The sequence below is a fragment of the Typopeltis vanoorti genome, chromosome 5, assembly GCF_054136105.1.
Source record: "Typopeltis vanoorti isolate ZY-2024b chromosome 5, IOZ_Tvanoo_1.0, whole genome shotgun sequence".
NCBI lineage: Eukaryota > Metazoa > Arthropoda > Arachnida > Uropygi > Thelyphonidae > Typopeltis > Typopeltis vanoorti.
In genome coordinates this window covers 71,436,148-71,458,390 of record NC_143553.1, presented here as the reverse complement: position 1 = coordinate 71,458,390, position 22,243 = coordinate 71,436,148, and the positions used below count along the sequence as shown (strand labels likewise).

Here is a 22,243-nt window from a genome sequence, read left to right as displayed (position 1 = left end):
TTTGCAAAACTTCACTATGACTTCGTTTTAAAATATGTTGCTATTAAGTGTATTGGTAAAAGTTGAACTTCATTAAGTTCAACTTTTACCAATACACCCTGGTATATATTCATATACAAAAAATCTTGGAATCTCAAAGGTGATATGAAATGCTATGTGTAACCAAACATTTATTCGAATTAAATGGAAAACAGGCTCAATTAGGCAATAATATGAATTTTGTGGCTTTGCTAAAATTTCTTGATTCGGCAAAACGATTTATTTAATTCGAGAATTATGATGTACTTCATTAAGATCTTCAAAAGTTTCCATTCATGCTATACTCTCTCTCTCTCTCTCTCTCTCTCTCTCTCTCTCTCTCTCTCTCTCTCTCGAAAAGATTTGATTCATTCATAACTTGGGCTCACTGACTACAAAAGTTAGGATTAAGGGAGCTTCACCTACTCCCTTCGGCGATTACAAGTTAGAGGATATATTTATTTATAAAATGTTTGACCAGAGATTTACAATCAGAGTACGAATCAACGAAATTCATGGGGCGGGATTTGCTGTACAATTTGTTGTACAATTTTATGTACAACAAAGTACATGAGGATGAAATATCATTACATTAATGAAATATCCATTATATAACCATTGCTGGACTATTTTGATCTGTACTAAATTGATCTATTTCATATCAACTGCTTTTCAAAAACCTAATTTTTTTAATAAGAATTAATCACATGTAGGTACAAATATGCAAAAAAATCTCATACTTACCATTATTGACTGAAAATACACTTTATGCAATGTCTGGAAATAAATTAATAAACTTAAGGACACTTAAATAATAAATGTATGTTCAGAATTTTATTATGATGATTATCTGAACACCTAGCACAAAAATGATTTTCATAAACCGATCCTTGAACTACTCAAAATCTTCAATTTAATTTTATCTATACCAGAGAAACACTTCAGTATTTCAACTGAATGGAAAAATCTAGGAAGAAAGAATGTTTCTTAATGGATTTTTTAAAAAGACTCTGCAAAACATGCAAGCAAGAGAGATACGTAATAGTTATCTTTTAGTCTTCATTACGGTAACGCAATTAAACACAAACCGACTTGATTTTAAAGTCACTCATGCCGTTTATTTTGTTGCTTTGGTTTTGTAATGAAGCAGCTAACTCCATAAACCACAGGTATTGTGCTGTCAAAGCATGTATTCTGAATGCCCAGAGATGTATCGTCTATTTTACAAATGGAGAGAGCATTCTGGGAAACAAAGCTGTACCAGAATAAATAAACTGATTTCGATTGAAAAGCCCTTATAAACCTTCCGTGTAAGTTATAATCTACATCCTCCAAATGAATATAGCTTACATTCGTGTAAGCTATATTCATTTGTCGCGCTTAACCACCAAAATTCAAATTTTCTAGAAATAACAGCTCTTGAAATGTATATACATACATGCATACATACAAATAGCTCTCATACAAATTCTATCTCTCAAATCCAGTAATAAACATTACAGAAGGAATAACAATAACCATCTACAGCGACTCAAAATCTGCACTTCAGGCATTAAGAAATGGAAAAACAAAACACACACAGGAATTCATGAACTACTAATAACCTTAAATTTGAAAAATAAGAACTGCACACTGCAATTGATACCAGCCCACGTAAATATTGGAGGCAATGAAAGAGCAGACAGACTAGCCAAAGAAGAAAGATACTTACCTCAAAAATTACACCCACTATCACTAACTGATGCCAACTCTGTCGCCAAAATAAGATTGGTAAAATAATCAAGAAGAATGAAATCAGTGAAATTAATGAAAATAGAGAAATAACCACAATCATCACCAGACTAAGGACGGAACATTTTAAAGGTATGAAAATTCAGCCAGACGGTAGTAGGAGCTATGAAACATGCAAAAACTGTCCAGGAGTTAAACATCTGTCCATATTTATTCCTATCCAGTAATTGCTGCTGCTCTACAGAAAATTGACAATAACCCTAGCGAAAAGCTCTACTCCAAAGTTCATATTGCCAAGGCAGTTCTACAGATTCACGGTCATATCTAGCTCTTTAATGGCTTAGACAGCAACCAGATTATACCAGATTTACTACATTACCAGCGAACTCGCAAAGAAATAATCATTAGAAATTAAGAGAAAGTTACTTCTTGTCCTAAATTTATTCACAGGCTTAAATATGCATACAACTAACTTCCAACAGATACATGTGACATTATAAATCCAGTATTCTCCTCCTTTATTCAATATCTGATGTGCAGATCTACTTATAAACTTTCAAAAACAGTTGAAGTCACTGTGCCCTCTTTTATAAATAATTCGATTTATTTCAAAATTCGAATCAAGAACTTGTACATGATCAGCTTTGATACCACTAAAATGGACTTAGCATGCCCCCCCCCTCCTTCCGATATTTTTGAATTATTCAAGTTCCGATTGTGTTACATTGAAAGAACAATACTCAAGTAACATAGAACAGTCATAGATTGTTCTGTCAGTTTAGAGAATTTCTATATTAGATCCCCAATCTGGCCTAGCTGGACGAGTGGTTTACATATATGCAAACAATTTGGGAGTTCGAATCTTGCCATGGAAGTCGTTGTTTGTCTTTTTTGCGGGAGATGAATTTTTACCACCTCCTTCTAGTTTATTGGACACCTGAAGTGGCTTGAAAAAAAAATCTGTTTAGTCTATAGAGCAAGGTTTCCAGATCATGTAAGAAACTAAAACAATACATATTTTTGAATGCTGATTGTTCAAATTCACTAAAAAGACACATCAACATAACACAGCTAGACTGTGTGGTTGAGTAGCTGTGTTGAGCGATTTTATGTAACTCCCCTATGAAAGGTTTTACAAACCTATAGCACATTAGTACTTTTTTCTTTAAAAAAAATGTATTGTTTTAGTTTCTTACATGATCTGGAAACCTTGCTCTATAGACTAAACAGATTTTTTTTACTATCAAGTGCCATAAAGCCTGCAACTTGACCAACTTTGAGCAGACAGGAAGAACTATAAACACGAGAACTATAAACCTTGAACATGAACAGCTAATATTATCATTGCAATAAATATAAATATTAACATACAATATCTCAAAGAATAAAAAAAGACTAGAACCTCTCACTGTACTATTACACACAATAATATGACTATTAGGGTTTATGACCACGAGATGTTAGCAGTTGTCCATTTGTAAAATATTAAAGCAGTAATATCTGTTGGGTTTCGAAAGAAACCTAACAGATATTACTGCGTTCTGTTAGTGCACAGGTTATTGCTATTTTAAAATATATGGTAAATATAATTATTATTATTATTATCTAACACCTCCAGGGAGTCCAAAGACTATCCCTTCCAAAAGTTTTGGTTCGTTGATACCTTGAGATTGCTATCAGTGAATGATGAAAACTTGTTGCCCACTTGTCTTCACACCTGTTACCTTTGGGGAATAAGAGGAAAGTAAGAAGGCTCTTTATTTATTTTTATTTCATAAGTAAAATTAAGACTGTGAAAGCCTGTGGAAATTGCGTCTGCCTCCAAAGTATTAGAAGTCACAGAAAAAAAAAAAAAAAGGCCTAGAAAAAAAGGTCACCGACATTTTTGTAGGCCTTTTTCAGCAGGCTCTCCATTTAGTTGATATTTGGAAAACAAATATCAACTTTGAGACAATAGTATGCAGCTTTAGGGACCGAGAGATGGTCGTAGATATCAGCCATACTTCATCTCCACAGATGTCAGTAAAATCATTGCTAGTTTCGTGCCTGTTATTATTAACTAAGGACGGATAATGGTTACCCACTAGTCTTTAAAACAGTTCGGGCTAAAAGGCCTAGTCTCCTCCTCGTGGAGAATAAAAGGTGTCATAGTATTTATGTTATACACTGCGTGGAGAAAGAATTCAACAGACATCATAGTGTTAGTAACAAACATCTGTGGCGCTCACCTTAATGGGATGTATGACCTCCTTTCGTTGCGATGACTGCAGCAATCCTACGGGCCATGTTTTCCACAAGAGTATGATAGCGATAAATGGGAATTTTGGGCCATTCTTCCTGTAAGCATGTAATGAGGTTCTGTACTGTTGTGCGAGCAGAAGTCCCTTGTTCATCCCACAGATGTACACTAGGGATGAGATCAGGGCTCTGTGAAGTCAGTCAAGTGCAGTGACGTTCATGTCCACAAACCACGAAACTGCCTTACGACAGGGTGCATTGTCTTCTGAAAGAGACAATAGCCAGTTCAGTACAAACATCACAACGTTGGAAGCATTGCATTGTACAGAATTTTCAGATACCTTTTGGAATATAATGTTCGTCGCACTATAAACAGGTCCGAGGCCAAACCAGGAAAAATCCGATCATACTATCATAGAGTCATCTTCGAATTTCATAGTTGGGGTTACGCACTCAGGTAAGAGACGTTCACTAGGCATCAGCCACACATGTCCATCTGCTTGGTAGAGGGTATAGCGCGATTCGTTACTCCATAACAAAACTTTCCAAGCTTGTATGTCCCATTGCACACGCTCTTTGCACCATTGAAGAGCAAGCTGCATGTTGGTTCGTTAAATGTGGAGCTTGCATACTGCAGTCCTACCATGGAAATCCATATCGTAAGCCTCGGTTCTAAATGTTTTTATGTAGATTTGTGTTCCAGTCGATGCCAGTTGACTCCTACGCTTCTATACCAATATGGGATCATTGATTGTTGACCTGAGATTGCCCAATTTGTCGACAATTGGCCAAATAGATGGGCCTGCAGCATGGCATCCTATCTCTAACACGTGACTCGTTACATCGTACGAGGTACTTTGCTTAATGGGGGATGTCAGTTGACTTCTTTCCATGCAGTGTATTTACTTATGTACCAATAACAAAATATAGTGAATAAATATTTAGCATCATAAGAAGAAACTGAAATTGTGAACCGATTATATCTTCTTTAGCTGGGAGTGTTGTGCTAACTAGAATTCAGAGTTTTGTTTATAGAATTTTACTTTCGTACCTTAAGTCCCGAACCACGTGGGTATCTGGCAGTTATAATTCACGTTGTCTGTAACTCATCCAGAATCATAAAGATCGCTGTTATTGTGCTCAGTTATATTATCAGTTATAATATATATATATATATATATATATATATATATATATATATATATATATATATATATATATATATATATATATATATATATATATATATGTGTGTGTGTGTGTGTGTGTTAATTTAATTTAAATAACTTAACATCGAGAAAAATAAAGAATAAGGTTTAATGAGGACACATTACTGGTTTCATTGGTAAATCAACTTCTTCAGGTGTCAAAGTAAAAAGAATTATACAAAATAACCCGACAGAAACATTACATAATAACAACAATAGATCTATCTAGAACTGTAGTACAGTTTAAATTGGAGTCCGAGCTACAGTTCCAGCTGTATGTTTATGCCCACAAATGTGCGTATGATATTGCGAGAACGCCAGCACTGGACAGCAGAGCTGTGCGAATCAGGTAAACTGTAGCTAAGGCTGCTATTCATGGGGGTTGAATCGAGGGTAATTTCTTCAGACTCAAGAAATACGTCTTTCAAGTTCATCATGACATATGTGAATATTAGAAATTTGTGAATATATGTGAATATTAAAAAATTAGAAAAATCTTCATAATGTACGGCGGCTCATGTTTCAGACACTTCTCTTTGAAATGAAATTGCTTATAGGAATGCCACAGGAGAAATCCATCACAATTGGTAATAACTTTTCAATTTACCTCAATCAAATGCTAACGCATTTGATTGAGGTAAATTGAAAGTTTTAGCATAAATATTATCAAGTCCAAATTGTGTAACACACCTGTGTAGTCTTGTAGAAATGGCCTCTGTTTATTCATAGAGCTAGGATGTCTGAAGAAAGTTCAGTCAACGTTAGATTCTAGTCGCTGGCCAGAAAAATTTTTTAAGCTTTTCTTCGACATGTTCCCAAGTTAGTCAATCTGTGGCACAGGCAAATGGGTTTTTCATCCAGTATACTCAAAAGAAACTTTAGAACTCGCAATACTTTCAGACAATATAACAGTATATGCTGTACATAGGATTAAGGACTATGAGATGGTGACAGTATCTGCTGTACTTAGAGATGCTAACTAAAATCACCTGGTAGTCTTGGACGAGATATGTAATTGGCTAAGGGTGGAGGCCAGCTGCCCGCTAATCTCTGAAAATGAGTTAGGGCTAAATTTCCTCGCTGCTCCATTTGAGAAATAAAAGGCGTTAGAGGAGAACTGCGTAACTGCTTAATCTGTGCTAACTAAATAAATATAGGTTATAACGAAAATGCTGTAAAATGTTTTTAAATAAACATCTTTCCCACCCTTCACATAGGATTAAAGAGATCTGCATACAAGTGGTTATAAATCTGAGAGTCTATGTTTAGTCTCAATCGATGAAACCACCCTAATCTCAATTTGGTGCATTAATTTGGAAAATTAAGATTACCGTCAGCCCAATAGTGAGAGGCCATCTACATATACACATTATTATTATTATTATGTGACACAGGGAGTCCAAAGACTCATCAAGAGGGGGGGGGGGCATCTACTCTACAACTCTCCGTCTCCACCACTCAATCCACCAACTACAACGAACCGCAACTACACCAACACCATTTACCGCCCACTACTAGTATTTTCACAATCACAAACATAGATGTCCACGGCAGGATTCTAACCCGCAGCCTTTCGGCTGGAGAGCGGATACGCTAACCACTTGGCCAACCAGGCTGGCTGCGGCTACACATATTAGTCTTATAGGGCAGGCACTAGCAGTTATATTTTTCCTTTCCAGTTTGAAGTGTCAATTAGTTGGTTCTGTCTTCCATTAAGTGAAGATACACTCTAAAGATGCTGGCTTGAATCTAGCAAAAATGTCACAAGTTTAATAAATTACAGTATGATGATATAATGGTTGTGAGGCCAATATGACAGCTATGGCATTATCTTGTGAAACCAGTATAAAGGTATCGGTTATAATATATTCTTGCTTGTCAATTGTGTATATTCATCTGGCCGATTGCGGGACGAAAAACCCGGGTTCATCAGAGGAAAGCCCTACCACCTCTATAGGAGACTGGCTAACTCACATTCAGTAGAAAAGTGCTGATAAAAAGGTTCTTCGTGTCCTATACTGGATTCAAATCTAGGTTTTTCCAATCAAAGGACATCATCGAAACTAAATGAGCTATGGAGGCTTTAATTAATTTATGATAATTCACTGCAGTGTTAAAAGAGATGTTAAAAAAAGTATACTTGAAAAATGAAAATTAGGCACAGAAGGATTAGATATCTGAATTACTGCTGAAGTAACTAAAGATATGAGTGAGTGTATTATGTCTTAATTGCGTGTGTTCTTGGTCGGTGTGCCTGTTGTTTGGGATGAAATATCCTTCGCGTCCGTATGAGATCGGCTATCTCACCTTCAGATCAAAAGCTCTTTGTATCCTAGACAAATTTGGAAACCAGGTCTTTCCAACCAAAGTGCATCTTTAATATCGACTGAAGGAAAGGGTGGAAATTGATAGATAGAATCAGTACCCTCAAAGCGAAGAAAAGTATTTGGGAAAATAAATCTAAATATCCTTATGGAGAAATTTAAGCTCAACAGGTGATTTTAAACTTATAACGTGGGTTAATATAAACCAATATTTTAATTATTGTAAAATACTGTTTTGCATAAAACAGTATTTTGTAATAATTTTACGAAAAAATAAAAATTTTGCATAAGTTAATGTAGATGATTCAAAATAAATGTGTAGACATTTGTTAATTAAGGAGCTAACTTAAATACACGTTAATAATCCAACAGCAAATTATACTTACCATTATGCCACATAAATTATCCTCATGTCTGCGCTCTATCTGCAATTTAAAAGTAAAAATCAAATATTACATTTCTTCTATAGCTGACACAACTACAAGATATTTAAAAATATGCGAAGGATATGAAAGTTATCATACTTGAATATGAATGGGATATTCTTAAAAATATTGTCTTTTTTTACTCTTTAATTCTTGCCTGTGCTAATTTAATTTCGAAATCTAATGTTTCTATTGAATTAAAGTAGAAATTTGATCCTCTGCGTTGTCAGTTGCATAATATCCTTGAAAAACAGTAGCATACAAGGAATTTTTTCAAATGTAGAAAGCAATCAGAATATGAAAGCAAAGGTCTTGAAAATACATTTCCAACACTAATTTAAACATTGACATTATTTCTACAAATTCCGTAGTCAAATTTTCCATATCCAAACATGGTATCAACCAACTTTGGCATGAATGGCCTATTTTTGTCAGCAAGCAGTTACTAAAAGAAGCTGCAAGCGATTGTGTCAATCTTAGGAGGTAGCGATGTGGAATAAGAAACTAAACTAAAAGGATGTTAGTTTATGAGCGGTACAAAAGCAGTACAAAGTACGTGCAAAAAAGATGACCTATGTGAAGAATACCAAAGAAAAAGCCAGGTCTAGTTCAAATGCTATCGTTATGTGCCGAGTAAAACGAGAAATGATTTTGTTTGACAGAAACAGATGTAAGAGCGATTAGCTATGCAAGGATTTATCTTCCTGGTGAAGATACTGCAGTTGTTGATGTGACAGGATCTAATGGAGGTAGGTGAATTGTAAATGCGTTAATTTAGGGTATTACCAAAGAATATCACGAACTATAAATGTGAATACTCATCTGGCTATTCACATTGATATTCCCACTAAACTATTCACATGTGAATAGTTTAGTTGAATAAAGGAAATGATTACACATGATGCTTTTGGACTTTGCAAAGTTATATGATAGAATACTGCATGGAAACAATGATATAACTTGGTGCAAATAGCAACAAATATGAAGGTGGTGATATTGACAAATGAGGATGTTTAAAGACAAGAATAATGAAGGAAACATGGCTGACCGACGATGTGCTGTAGTGCTATGCATTGAGATGGCTGCTATTTAATTTGTATAATTCTCAGGTCAGTAATATTCAACAGCATTTTTCATGGTCGGCAAAATTTCCTCTCTCTTTCATCAGCCAAAGACAAATTTATCCCCTTGAGTTTTCCAGGTATCTACTAGTTTCCCGCTCCTGTAGTCTATTACACCTTTTATTTGATCCAATCCAAAAAATCCGCCGCTGTTTGTAGCAAAGATCAAATTACAAGTATCACGAACCTAACCAGTTTGGTCTTGCAAAATATTCTATTTCTTCTAAACAGTTTGTACATACAGATTTCTGATGGAAAGGTTTTACAAAGAAAGATGCAAGGCATTAGCAACTCGCTCAACAGATCAGATAGCTTAACATTTATCACTCTTATCGGAATTATTGTACCTCGACTCAGCTCGTCATTACTCCCCCCCCCCCAAAAAAAAGCATAATTGACTTGCTATTAAAATCACAGTGTACAGTGTCAATTTAGTTGTCCAGTGATGTTATATTCATTTCGCACTGAGGATACCTATGAAGCACGATAGAAAATTTTATGCCATACGCATTGCTACTGTCAAATCTCGACTACTGTTCACAGGACTGATCGCCTGGAATTTTTGGGGGATGAGGTAAAGGAAAAAAGGATCCTGAGCAGAGTGATAAAAATGGCTGATCTGCAATGTTCTTTATGAGTACGAAATAAAGACTTGTGTTACAAAAATCAGTTGATAAGTGGAAAATGATATGCAATTGAAACATAAGTTAATAAGGCTGGTTACAGAATAGATGCCGAAGAAATTTTCGAATACGTGACAAGAACGGATGGGCGGCATGGGCGGCATACCTGGAAATAGTGCACAGTTGTCATAAGATTACGACACCTTAAAGACGTACAGTAAACATAAAAAATGCTAATTATGAATCCAAATATAACAAAATTAGCTTCAATTTTAAAACTGATTTAAATAAGAGCCCTCCCCGCTGTTCTCGATATTAAGTTCAGCAGCGCCTATAGGGTGGTATCTAAGTTTAAGTGAGAACAGTGGGGATGGGGGTGCGGTTTTAAACTAAAGCAATTCAATGATGAGGTTTGGGAAACTTACTTCTTGAATGAAAGAGTTCAGAATACAATTTTCCGCCTTTTTATTTTCTTCAGTACATTCGACATCAGGCGTCAGAAAATCCGGTAAAATGCTTTCACTTCTTCCTGTGAATATGAAATATTATAACAAAATCTCAGTATGTTGATATTTTAAACAAGCCATACATAATTTAGTTATTTTTGTTTTGGATGTAATTCTTATCATTTCTAGATTATTATTATTATTATTACGGGAAACTCCAAGGAGTCCTCAGACTCATCGAGGGAGGCCCTAAATGTCATATCAAGAGCAACTATTCGGCATTCGCACAGTATCTATCATACTTTGTTTTGAATTCATTTATAGTCATGTCATCCACAACAAACTCTGGCAGATTATTCCACTCATTCACTCTCCAAGTAAAAAACCTAGTTCTAACACCTTTGCTAACTACATTCTTGTTCAGTTTCCATGGATGGCTCCTAGTTCTCTCATCACCAGACCTGCTCTGAAAAATTTCCACTGAATTACTCTTGTAAATACCTTTCAGTAATTTCAATGTCTCAATCATATCACCCTTTTCCACCTATCAATCAATTTCTGTAACCCACAGATATTCAACCTGTTCTCATAAGATTCCATAGACCAGATATCATCTTAGTCACTCGCTCTCTGCCTTCCCATCAAGAAGAAACCCAGAGGCCCAGATCTGGACACAGTAGTCAAGATAGGGGTCTTATCAAGGTTCGATAAAGAGGAACAATAACTTGCTTATCTCTGCTCGTCAAAGTATTCTTCAGTAACCAAGTGATCTGATTTATCCACTTATGCTATGTGCCCCCTAAACTCCCTATCTACCAACACACCCAAATCTCTGAATTCGTTAACCTCTTAGAGTACAGTTCCATCAAATGTGATTTACTGCTGCTAAGTTTTTCATCCCAAAATGCATAGCCTTACACTTTGCTACATTAAACTGACATCCATTCTCATCAACCCAGACTGCCAATCTATCCAAATCATCCTGCAAAATTTTGACATGTGCATTCACTATTGCTCTACCCAACTTTGCATCAACAGCAAATAAATGAACAGTTACTCTCAGATAATACTTTCCTATATCATTAATGAACAAATTAAACAGCAGTGGTCCAAGAACAGAACCCTGTGGCACACCACTAGTAACAGGCCTTCTTTTGGACTCCACTCCAGAATAAACTACTCTCTGATATCTCTCCATCAACCACCATCCTCTCCATCTCACAACCCTATATCCACCCCCACGTGCTGCAGTTTGCTGATTAGAATTGCATGTGGTATCCTGTCAAAGGCCTTAGAAACGTCCAGCAGTATTACTGTAAATCCATTACCCTTATCCACTTCAGCGTCACTACATTATAAAACGTGAGCAAGTTACTTAGGCATGATCTACCCTTCACAAAACCATGCTGTCCTCCATATAGTATTCCATTTTCATCTATTCATTCCTGTATTTTCCTCTTGGCTAATATCTCCAAAACCTTGACAACAATTCCTGATATGCTGATCGGTCGGTAATTTACAACAGCAGTTTTGGAACCTCCTTTATGCAATGGAAATATCTTCCCCCTCTTTCCATCCCCTCAGGACTAACCCAGAGCTGAGACTTAAATTAAACAATATGGTCAAGGGAACTGACAATTCCTTTGCCGCTTGACATAAGACTCAAGGTGGTATACTATCCAATCCCACAGATGTATTTACATTAAGGTTCTGTAATATACTGTTCACCTCCATTTCAATTCCTGTATCAGCCATTCGTTCTCTCATTCCTGCAATATCACAGCCTGGATGATATACTCTTACAAAGTGTGCGCTTAGTAATTCTACTATTTCAGCTGATTCAGTTATTTCCTTGCCATTGACATTCCTTAGAATCATTTTGCTGTATACCTTTTTTCTTTTACTTGCAGCATATCAAAAGAACTGTTTGGGATTCACTTTAGCTTGCATTGCTAACCTCCTTTCATAATGTGCTTTTTTTTCTTACCACACTAGTTACCCTTCTGGCTTGTGCTTTATACTATTCGTGTGCCTGCAGGTCACCTTTCTCCTTAAATTTCCTCCATAATTATTTTTTTTGCAGCTCAAGCTTACTGGTGTTATTCATCCATTTAACTCCCACTTAATTTACTCTCCGGACTCTAGGTATGCAGTCAGCCATTGCCTCCCTCGCTCCTTAACCACTTGCCATGCACTATCAACATCCAGCCCTTGCAGTTCAATATGCCATGGCGCTGATCCAGGCAATCTTCTAAGCTCGTCATACTTACCAGCCTGGTAATTCCACATGCACCCTGTCTTAATTGAAAATTGCACACATTTAGCCACTTCCAAGACCTTATGATCACTCTTACCAATCAGTGGCAATATGGTCATATTCATAATAGTCAATTTCTCAGATGCAATTACTAGCTCAAGCACTCTCGAACCCATAGTACACAGGTGGCGAACCTATGGCACATCCGAGAATTTTGCTGGCATGTCAACAATTTACAGGTGATATCCTTTTCATACACTTATAAATTATTCAACCTTTTTTTAAATTGTTACAATATGTACAAGTTAAATTTTGTCTTACACCAGAGAGCAGCTATGAAGATGTGCAGATCATTGGTGCGGTATTAAAAAAAGGTCGCGCGACCCAAAGACAAAGGCAACCTACAATTGTTGAGTTGAAATGCTAATTCTCTTCAACCGAATTCCATAACATGTGAAACTGCATAATCAACATTTACTATATATTTCTTAGTTTTAACACATTCACGACGGGGTGTCGTTTATCGTTCTGAACTTCTCTTTATCAGTGGGCTCAACTCACACAAAGTTTCAATCTTTGGTTGAATTTTATTGCTGCTTGTTTGCATTTCAGCTGGCAGAGGAACTCACACGTGCATTATATGGCATATTTCAATTCGTGGTAGACTTTTATTTGAAGTTAGTCTTTGTGATCTGTCATAATGACAATTGTTTGTTTTATTGCATTTGAAATTCGAGAATTTCAAATGCAATAAAACAAACACTTATTTCATGTAATTGAAAAATTGGACAAGAGGTTTTAGTTAGATACTGTGTTTCCAGTATCTAACTAAAACTCTAACTCTAACTGCAACATATGGTTTTGCTTGAGTCTATACATTAGTTATGTATAGACTCAAGTTTATATGTGATTCATTAGTTAGCGCCGTTTTTATTCCAGTTGTCTCTAATTGCACTATTTGTTGAGAAATATATTACACAGACTGCAAAAGCCTCTGTACCTTAATCAGGGATACAATAAAAACTACTTGTTTCTTGCATCTGCAGTATAATGGCTGTTGGGGAGGGGGCGTGTTGTTAACTGCAGGGAGAAAGTTACTATCACCTCGACGCGAATATGTTTTTTAATGTATATTTTCATAAAGTAAAATCAGGGGTACCAGTTATATGCGAGGGCGAGTTATTTTCGAGTAAATATGGTAAGCGTTTCATCAACAAGTTGACATCCTTCTGCTGCTTCCCTTGCTCAGCTAACTTCGATGGTGAGTTACAATGCATAAATATTTTTCTCACTGCTGTTTTTGTTTTTTTTTTTCAAACCAGCATAATGAAAATCAATTTAATAATACAATAATCAATTTTACACTGAATAACATTATAAATTTATATATAAATAAATACTCTAAATAAAATAAAATATTATTTATAAAATTTTAAATAATTATTTATAAAATATTATAAATAAATATATATATTATAAATTTATAAATAAATAAATTAATTAAATTAGATTAATTTTCTATTAATTTTTCCCCTGTTAAAAACTGCCCGGCACGTCAGCAAATCGATTGGTAAATTTTTGGCATGCACACATAAAAAGGTTCGCCACCACTGACCTAGTATATTCCATTACATGCTGTCACAGGTAGTAACTGAATAAAATTCATTTCCTTCCTCCAAATTGTCCTCTCCTCCCTCCAATCAATGTTACCATAGTTGAAATCCTCCATAATAATTACCTGTCCTCCACTCATTGATTTTATTTGCCTAGGCATATTGTCTCCATCATCTATTCCATCACCTGGTCTATAGCAGAACCCAACTGGAAATGTTATTCTGCTGACCTCAATTTCACACCAGATAACCTCAAATATGCTATTTTCGCTATCCTCAAGTTAAAGTTCTATTCTCTTTGGCTGCAGTTCATCAGCTACCATCAATAACATTCCTCCCCCTCCCCATTCGTTTCTCTCTGTCTTTCCTGAACACACTATACCCTTCACATTCCATCCCACTAACTATATCATCTTCTGTTAGCCATGTCTCACTAATGCCAATAACCTGTGGCCAGGAAGAACTAAGAAGAAGTCCTTTATGTACACTAGTACTCCTGACATTAGTGTACATAAAGTGCAGAAGTCTCCTAGTCCCACCCCAATTTTGACGCTTTATACTAACTATCCCATTTTGGTTTGTTATCCTTCGTCCTAACTCAGGCATATTATAAACATTCTTACACTCAATTGCCTCACTGATGTCTGCATGTCCACTTAACAGCATTCCCACCCTCCCTAAAAGCTCAAGTTTCCCTGATTCTGCACATCCACTTTCACTTCATTCAGCAACAATTTTTCCAGTCTCTGAACACCAAATCCATTCAGATGCAAACCATCTTTCTTGTATAAATCCTTTGGCCCTCAAACTCACTCCGCACCACTCCTCCTCCATAACCTATGCATAGAATCATTCGCAATTATGGCTCTCTTTCTCAACTTTACTCTGTCATACCGCGGTAACAGACTAACTATCTTAACGCTCTCACTCTTTCCTTTTGCTACCGCTAGTAATTCTTTCAAGTCCTCTCTCATAGCAAATTTTTCATCTTTTAAATCAGTGTTTCCCATCCTTTTGGAAGTCGCGGACCCCCTGTAGTGAAAGCTAATATGTCGCGGGCCCCCTGTAGCGAATGTTAATATGTCGCGGACCCGCTGTAGCGAATTAATTCACCGCGACCCCCATAAAATCCAAAATGGAAATTTTTTTCCATTTTGGATTTTATGTAAAATATCACCTTTATGATATTTTACATATCATAAAGATGAAGTAATAAATTAAAATTTTACAAAACTAAATGTGTTATTTATGACAATGTAATACTGTTATAAATGGAGATATTCGGAAGAATAAGAACATGTCAATTAGGCCAGGTGTGAGCAACATGATAAGATAAATTTTAACGAAAATAAAATATCCCGCGGACCGCCTTTGAATTACTCGAGGACCCTCGGGGGTCAGCGGTCCACAGGTTGGGAAACACTGTTTTAAATAGGGCCAAGGATATGAAAACACTGTTTTCATATCCTTGGCCCTTATGTTTCCCACACGAATGTCCGTGATAAACATAAGGAGGCATCAACAAAAAATGATTGAAACAAATTCTAAAGCTTTCTTTGTTCTATGCTCTATACACTCATTAAATTTAGTAATTTATGATGCGATAAAAATATTCTTTTTTTTTTTTTGCATTGTCCAAGAATTGCACAATTATTTTTCCACTTCTAAGCAATGGGCTATATTAATTCTCATATTCAAAATTTAACTTTAAAACCTTTGTCAAATACAAGATGGGAAAGCAGTTTAGAAGCGATAAAAGCCTCTTAAAATTAACATGCATGAAATTTAGCAAGCCCTCTTGGAAATAACTGAAGACGCAACTAAAGATATCGAATCAAGAGTGCAAGCTAATAATCTTGTTTTAAAAACTATCGTTTAAATTTCTTTGTTCAATTATTATATGACATGATATTTTAACTAAAATTAATGTCAAGTAGAATGATGCAAACCCTTCATTTAATATACAGTTACTGAATGTGTTGAACAAATCACAGAAGAATTAACAGATTATAGGATAGATCAAAATTTTGAAAGTGTCATTAATTCTCAAATAAGATGGCAGATATTTGATATAGAAGCAGTTTTCCAAGATATTCGAAAAAGAAAAGAATGTTTGGTTATGAAGCGAATGATGAACCTCTATCTAATGCAAAAGATAATTTTAAAATACACTTCTTTTTTACCGTATTAGACAGTACTCTATCATTCATAACCTCATCCATAATGCAGAGTTGAAACAATGGAAGGAGGATTGCAAATATTTACACTTGAAATTAAGCAACGATAAAAATCCAATGATCGTGATATCGATGGCAATGTTCTTTTCGAGGAACTTAAAACTTTACAATGTTTCATAAAAAAAAAGATATATCCCCTCATGATTTGTTGAACCTCACCTCATATATAAGAACAATTCACATGATACGTTTCCGAATTTCAGTTGTTTTAAGAATTTATCTATTAAAAATTATTTACGATCACCAAGAACGTTGTCTATAATATCTATAGAAAACGATATTATGGATAATTTAGACTTTGGTGAATTAAGAATTTTGTGGCATTGAAAGCACAAAAGGTACAAATTTTGTGATATTATAAGGTATATGATGTCATTGCATTTATAAACTTTTATATTTCTTATCTCTATACGTTACGTTAAAGTGATAAATCCGATTATTATTAATAATTACTGGTTATTATTAATACTTAACGATTAAAGTGAATAATTAGAATTAATCACTTTAACCGGTTAAAGTGAATAATTCCTAGAGAAGTCTGGTAATTGTAATAAAAACAAGTTTCTATTTCTATATTTGGCATGAAACTCTTTGAGTTTCTTATTCGGTTATGAAACTATATGGGATGTAATATCTCTTAACTTAAATAAACATGTTTATAGGTTTTTTTATATAGGTTTTCATTCTCAAGAGAAATTATAACAGCATAGGTTAGGTTAGGTTAGTTTATAATGAAAAAAGTAAGGAAAGTAATTCTTTTGCACTCAATGAAATCAGAAATCATTATAAACTAACTTAAACTGACCTAACCTAACCTTTATCGGTCAGTTTAGGTTAGGTTACGTTAGTTTATGATTTCTGATTTCATTGGGTACAAAAGAAGTACTTTCCTTACTTTTTTCATTATAAACTAACCTAACCTAACCAATAAAGGTTAGTTTATAATGATTTCTAACCGATAAAGGTTAGGTTAGGTTAGGTTAGTTTAGTTTAGGTTACGTTAGGTTAGGTTAGTTTATAATGATTTCTGATTTTATTGAGTACAAAAGAAGTACTTTCCTTACTTTTTTCATTATAAACTAACCTAAGCTGTTATAATTTCTATTGAGAATGAAAACCTATATAAAAAACCTATAAGCATGTTTTTATTACATTTACCAGACTCCTCTAGGAATTATTCACTTTAACCGGTTATTATTAATAATAACTGGTAATTATCAATAATAACTGGATTTATCACTTTAATCGTAACATATATAAGATATAAAATTATTTTGTTATATATATAATTATGTACTTTACTTTTCATATGCGATTTCCTTGTTTTGTGTGATTATTCTTCTACTTATTACTGTAATTCCTCCGTTCTATTCTCTTTTCAGCTTTCCTCATCCATTATTAGTATTCCAGTAATACTAGTAATATCACTATCTCTTCCTTAATCTTTCAATTTGCCTAGTGATATCTATAGGTCTCCAGTCTGCTAATAAGTTAGGCTATTATGTATTGTTATGTCTTACATTAAGTCAATTTCATCTTCATTTTGAATTAATAATGTCCTGAACCTGTTCTCGATCTTAATAAATGGGAGGATATCCTCTCACCAAGTGACACACCGAACATATTCCCTACCATTCTTCTCTTGATAACTTTCAATTTGTGAACTGTATCTTCAGTTAAATTCGAAGCTGTAAATTGAATTAAATTACATAAATCTGAAGTATGCAAAGTGGAAATTATAATACAAATAAATTAACTGGGAATGACTTTATTATGGTGGCAATGCGACTGCACGCTATTTGACACTTTGAACAGAGAAAGATTAGTGTAGCTTTTATTAATAAACTTAAAAATATGGGGAAAACAAGAACTAACAGAATTATACACTTACAAACAGTTTTACTATAAGTAGCATAATAGACTACATTTTTATTGAAAAATTTTTAAAAGAGAACTGAAAGATAAAAGGATAAAAATTATCAGTTTTTGAGCTAACAGTCTTCAGCTTGCCAAAATTAGTGGAAGTTTTTTTATTTGAAAATGGAATATTTCGTGGCAACTTAAAATTAACTATTTTGTTATAAAATTTTAAAGCCAGAGAAAAAAGCACAGTTGGTGCTATTTTCTCAACATAAGCAATATCCAGAGTGCATCACGAAATCAAATAATTTTATAATGTCTTGTTGGAAGATGTCAGCAAGATATATATAGACGACATCTTTTCAGTGCGGCCTCATAATAGAGATTCCTTACCTTCCTTTTTAGCCATAATCAATTCCTTACATCCATGGAGATTGAAAAAGACAACAAGTTATCCTTTTTAGACGTCCTCCTCATCCGTTCACCTTCAGGTATTCTAACAACAGTTTACAGAAAACCCACTTTCACTGGATTTTATATTCTCAAACAATCCGCTCACATCATTATCAAAAAACAAGAATCATAAAATGTTTACTCTGAGGAGCTAGAACTAATTGTTCAACTTCTCATGAATTACAGAAAGAACTTTCAACTATCAAACATCACATGAAATTAAATGGCTTCTCTGAAAAAAAGTACACAACATCTTTTTGATTCCTACAATCCAATCCAGAACAATAAAGATTCAATACGTCGAGTTCCAATTCCATATATTTCCGGGATTTCAGAACCAATTTCAAGAATTCTGAAGAAATATGATTTAACAGCCACTTATATACCTATTAGCAAAATATCCACCTATTTCCCCCTCTTCTAAAGATAAACACTCAACTATGTCTCTGCCTGGTGTGTATCAAGTTTCTTGTAACTGCAATCTGTCTTACTTTGGACAAACAGGAATTCAAGAACATCAATCATACATTCAGCACAACAAATCCGATAAGTCTGGATTGGCTCAGCACGGGATAGAGACAAGCCACAACATCCTCTGGTCCAAGACTCGCCTTCTACACAGATGTCGCTATAAATTCGAACGCCTATTTAAAGAAAGTGCTGAGGCCTTACTTCAACGCTCTAACTTGAATCGAAATAACTGTATTTCCTTATCAAAAATATGGGAAAGTTTAATCAGGATAACATGTTAGGTTTTTTTTTTAAATTGAGACTTGTAATTCCTACATTAGTCTAATGTTATTTATAAATTAAGATTATTACATGTAATTGTGAATTAATACCTACAGTTTAATCATGACTCTGATGAAATTTTTCCTATCTTTAATACTTAGCAATGTAACATCACGCAGCTCGTTCAACTTTTGAATGATCAATTGTTGGTATTCCACCTTGTTAAAAACTGTTCCTATGTAGCCACTGAAGATAGTCTGTTATTTTCAGACTGAAATATTTGGCAAATATTAAAATAATCTTGTTTACGTGTCTATAATTCTTTACCTTTCTGTAAACTACAGCCTTTTTAATAAATATTGATTTCCTAGTAAGCATTAAGAATAGCCAGCAACTCTACTGCCACCAACTTTTTTTTTTTTTTTTTTAATCCACACCAACACGTAATGAGTAGATAATCTATACCAGGGGTCGCCAAACTTCTTTGACCGTCGATCCCTTCAAGAGTTTCTTGACTTTTTATCGACCCCCTCTAGTTTACTATTACGAAATTATAATAGGACAAGTAAAAAAGACGCTTATGTGAGTTTTTAGGTTGTTTATTTTATAGTTACAGTGTTTCTTGTATGTATAATATAGTATATATTATTATATTGGCTTAACGTCAAAGGGATACGTTTTTGTTTTTGACGTCCTTCTTAACATTGCATATTTGATAGGAGGGATAAATAATATATAACATATAAAATTTAATTTAGATAACAATAATACAATCTTCCTATAGGTATATATGATTTACAAAACTACCAGCCCTGCTCAACTCTTCAACATATTGAAGTTTAGTTCGTGAATGAATAAGGATTGAATTATAATATGTATGTTGATGAATTTTAGAACATTAACGCTCACTTGTATGTCGATGAGCAAAAATGAGACTGGGATCGAATACGTGTAAGTGTAAGTAAATAAGCAACCACGCACGTGTTGCAATCTCGCTCCCGCCGCGCAGGAACCACCGACATCCGTTTATTGGTAAATACGTCATTTTGGCCTATATGATTGGCCTCTTTAACTATTTTCATAGCCTTGCTCCATCTTACAGGTCCTATTCATGTCACTGCTTCCACGATTCACTCTTGATTGCGTTGTCAATCAGGATGGAGGTAATCCAAGTTAACCGAATTAAATATTACCCGTACAATGATGTCTTATATTTTTCTATCGATCCCTAACAATGTTATATCGACCACTGATCTACACGTTAATTGTTGGTAGGAACAGAACGGAACTAAAAGCATAATACGAGCATACATACCTACAAGCTTGCATAGTCAAGTAGAAATATCAGCGCTCTGAATTACTTTTTAGGTTACATTTCCCCGTTAAGTATACTTAAATGTAACTTACTCTTTTAACTGCTGTTAAACAAACAGCTTTCCATCTTTTTTCACAAACAGAACTTTTAATATGGGTGTTATTCTCATATTATATGAATATAACCACATAACTTTCAAAATATATCGACGAATCAAAGCAGACGAATCTTTGGTCGCGAAAGGTGCATGCTATCATAATAAATAACCGAAATGGATTTACTCGTTCCCGCAGCCAATCACATATCTTCCTCATGTTAAATTAGGTCAAACTGTAGAACTAAAGTTGTATTTTGGAATTAACACGCTAGTAACGAGCCCAAAATAGCAATAAGATGAAAGTGCAAATCTTTATGTAATCTCTATAAACAAAAGCTCTGCGTCTATGTGTGTAAAAACATGGTGCTCTGCACAAATCTGTCATTTTTTCGCTTTTTTAATTACTCTTTTTTTTTCTTAAGCATATACTGAAATTAAATATGAAATGTTTAAATCTTTTAAAGTAGAAAAGAAAAAACTAAGCTATTTATGGATAAATTTCCTACTAAGCATGAAAAATAGCTAGCAACTCCACAATTTTATTTATTATTATTTTTTTTTTTTTTTAAGCACATCAACATGCAACACACCATAAATTTCATTTTCTTTTCTGCTTTAAACATTTAGGGGTATCATGGTTTTTTTCAGAAAATTTGCAGTATTAAATCTTTTAAAATTTTAATTACTTGATAAATACAGCAAAATAGTTGTACTTATTGACAAGCCCCATGAACATGGCAAAGTCAACATAAGAATGAAAACAGTTCGTTATATAATACTCTGGTCATTTTATAAGAATCCACATTTTAAGCGTCTTTCAATATTTACTTTTATTGAAAATATTAATATCCACTGATTTTCAAGTTTTCATTAAAAACCTCGATATTAACGCCTCCGTAGCGCAATTGGAAGAACGACGGTATATTGCGCCCTTCGATTTTTCCGTGACGGGAGAAATCTTTATGTGGACTTTTTCAATCGAAGGTGAATTAGCCGATCTCTTAGAGGTTGCAGGGTTTATTTTCACCGAAACTCGAGTTTTTCATTCCGTATACAGACAAATCGGCCCTACAGAACACACGCAATTTAGAGACAAAAAAAATACTAGTTGTGGTGGTGGGCGGTAGATGGCGTTGATGGAGATGATTGGTAGTAGAGGTTCGGTGTGGTATTGGAGACAGTTGTATAGTAGGTGTCCTCCCGCGATGAGTCTTCGGACTCCTTGGAAGTGTCACGAATAATAATAATTATTATTATTATTCGCGGCTTGCGTTCACAACTATTTATTGTATGAACCTTCAGAACATTTTTAGTTTGCCAGGCATCTAGTACATGACGAACAGTATCCATCAACTTCTTCATGTTTGTCAGTCTGTATGAAATACTTCGAAAACGAATATTGTTATTTTTATGAAAATTAATATTCAGGAAATTTGGGAGTAAATGTTGAACAGATTTAATTTTTGTAAACTTCGACAACAACAACAACAACAACTACTACTACTACTTTACACGAGGAACAAAATATAATTTTCAGTGTTCTAG

The 22,243-nt window shown here is 34.5% G+C and overlaps 1 long non-coding RNA gene across 2 annotated transcripts in view; it reads right to left on the bottom strand.

The window, feature by feature from the left end:
• LOC150106517 (uncharacterized) overlaps positions 1 to 20,843 on the bottom strand; it is a 43,245-nt gene extending 22,402 nt beyond the window's left edge. Inside the window, exons 1-4 of one of the 2 annotated variants that reach the window (XR_016548312.1) lie at positions 20,602 to 20,843; positions 10,114 to 10,217; positions 7,906 to 7,944; positions 763 to 795 (exon numbers count right to left, since the gene is read on the bottom strand). This is a non-coding gene — a long non-coding RNA (uncharacterized LOC150106517). The remainder of the gene's footprint in view (positions 1 to 762; positions 796 to 7,905; positions 7,945 to 10,113; positions 10,218 to 20,601) is intronic. The other variant, XR_016548311.1, reaches the window with a different exon arrangement.
• Positions 20,844 to 22,243: the final 1,400 nt, after the last annotated feature.